The sequence below is a fragment of the Halyomorpha halys genome, unplaced genomic scaffold, assembly GCF_000696795.3.
Source record: "Halyomorpha halys isolate HHAL.00 unplaced genomic scaffold, Hhal_1.1 Scaffold112.1, whole genome shotgun sequence".
In the NCBI taxonomy this organism is placed as follows: Eukaryota; Metazoa; Arthropoda; class Insecta; order Hemiptera; family Pentatomidae; genus Halyomorpha; species Halyomorpha halys.
In genome coordinates this window covers 514942-517818 of record NW_027113310.1, presented here as the reverse complement: position 1 = coordinate 517818, position 2877 = coordinate 514942, and positions in this window count along the sequence as shown.

Sequence of the window (2877 nt, the reverse complement as noted above, 5' to 3'; positions counted from 1 at the left end):
ACTCCTGATGACTTTTAACTGAACAATATATGTATATATATATACTTATTGTTCAGTTAAAAGTTGAAAGTCATATGAAAACTGATTAAGACATCAGCTCGATCAGTGATTTCACTCCAATTTGTGATTACTTTAATGAAAACTATGTATGATTACAAATCAAAATTGATGAATCTGCTAAGTATTGTGGGAATAAAAATGCCGGTTGTTTCAAAATGATAAAAAAAAAATCATTCGGTGCTCCATATCTTTGAAACTACCTACAACACTGGAAAACCTCATAGAACATCATTGAAAGTAGAGTAAATTCGTTTGTAATTTTTTTTTTAAAATATATATAACTCGAAAACCATTTAACGTTAAGATACCTATTAGCACTCAAATTAAAGCTAGATTAGTGGACTATAAAGTAGTTTATGATGTTTATCTACATAGGAATAGTATTTTTCATGATATTCGACAAAATAAATTCACAAAATGTTGATTTCTAGTTGTTCGAAAACAACTTTTGATATTTGAAACAATATATCTTAGGAACCATAAGACGTACATATGTTTTGGATAAAATTGGGAAGGAGGTCAGAGAATTTTTTTTTATTTAAAAAAAAGAATAATAATGGTGGCTGTTTGAAAATAATAAAAAAATATTCTTTCATTCGGAGCTTCAACTACACACTCTAGGAAACCTAACAGACATCATTTAAAGTAAAGTAAATTCCCTAAAGTATGTGCCCTTATTGAACAATTTACGCTCAATAGTTAACGAGATATACTCAGACATTTTAACAGATATACTACTATTTTTTTGTTTAAAAAGCAATATTTTTCATTAAAAAAATTAGTGAATTTAATATGGGAGATCTTTATCTCAGGAACCAGGAGACGTAAAGATGTCTTTCAGCACTCAAATCAAAGCTAGTGTAATGCGCTATAAAGTAGTTTAAGACATTCATCTTTGTAAGGGTAGTAGTTTTTATGATATGGTACTCTACTTTAAATGATGCCCTATAAATATATAAAATACGAAATAAAAATATATTTTTAAATTAATTTATTTATTGATATTTACAACAAGTAAATTTGATCATAATGACATAAGGATAATAATGATAATGATATGATACAGCATGTAGAGAAACTACCCAGTAGTAGAATTTACTAAACATTTTACAATATATTCCATCTTCTTTTCAGGCGCCTCGGAGGATTGTCAGGAATGGAAGAGGATGCAAGGTTAGAAACTAGGGGGTTTGAGTAGTTAGGGAGTTTATAATGGAAGGAGTGATATCTAGTTAGGGCTAGATGGGTTACAAAGTGAACATTAAGATCTTTATGTATGATTTTATTTGTGACAAAGTAAGGAGCATTGAGGATTTTACGAAGGATTTTGGATTGCAAGGATTGGATACGAGAGGAATTGGAAGGCTTAGTGGAGCCCCAAAGCTCAACTCCATATGTCCAGATTGGCCTTTTGCAGTTATGTAAATCAGTCTTTTGTAATGTGTTGGAAGTTTACACCGTTTGTCTAGTAAGTGATGTAATAGTCAAAATCGACGTGCAGTTTCCTGTTTTTTCAGTCTTGTAGATAGCGGATCTGTTCGACAGGGGTAAGAGTAACATTATTAAATGAAACTGTTGGGCAGTCGGTTGGTTTACGACGAAGTGTAAAGTTGATTTGATGGGATTTGTTGGAGTTTGGAATACAATTAATGGGTTATTTTTAACGGCGAGCACACATGTGTCATCGGCATACGAGGTGAGGATAGTGTTAGGATTGGTTCGAATGTCAGCTGTATAGACGGTGTAGAGGATGGGACCAGTGATACTACCTTGTTTAATTAATTAAAAATAAAAACAAACTCAATATAATAGCACAATTTTAATACCCAAAAAAAGTTTTTAATCTGACAGAGTAAGGACGTTTAAAAACCAGTAGCTCACAGTTTAAACTACTATTTTTTAAATCTCGAATAATATTAATAATTATCCGCTACACCAGAAAAGTTGACCTTTAAATCTGGCAGTAAACCTAATGATAGGTACCGGCCAATGATAGCCAGTTAAAATGAGATTTAGAACAAATCTACGTTTAAGTAGGTAACCATACAAAGATGGTTACTCCACTTGGATCTGTTCTCAAGGAAAGGTGTATTGTATGGATTTGATGGAAATAGACGATCTGACAAAGCCTTCAAACATTAGATGCTCAGGTAATAATAAAAAAAGTATATCTTCCTCGGCCGAAGAATTTTTTTTTTAAACTGTTAAAAGTGGCTGTTGATTCAAATCAAATTTAACAACTTGCGCTTCGGTTTGACTATCAGTTGCCGGGTCGCGGTCTACAATATAACAGGCGTTATTAGATTGAAGCCATACTAAGTCTATGAGAAATGTTTTATATTCAGTGCCTTTGAAAATAAAACAAAAGCATTTAAAAGTGCAGTATCCATTAGCAAAAAAAAAACAAAACATTTTTAATATTTTTTATTGGAAGCAGATAGTCCAGGAAGATAGGAAGATAGTTCATACGGTTAACTATATTCTTCTAATAACTTTTTATGTATTTTCATATAAGTGAAACAGAAGCTATCTTGGTGATCTACCCTATCCATGCCAACATTGTACTTTATATTATAGACAATATTGGGCTATGTAAAAGTGATATTTTTTTATTTTTTTTTTTATGAAATTATTTCAGCTTTTTATTCATTTCACTAGAATATAGTCAGGGTGGTAATAAACAGTAAATAGAAAATAGAGAACTTTATATTGTCATAACGGGACTCCTGATGACTTTTAACTGAACAATATATGTATATATATATACTTATTGTTCAGTTAAAAGTTGAAAGTCATATGAAAACTGATTAAGACATC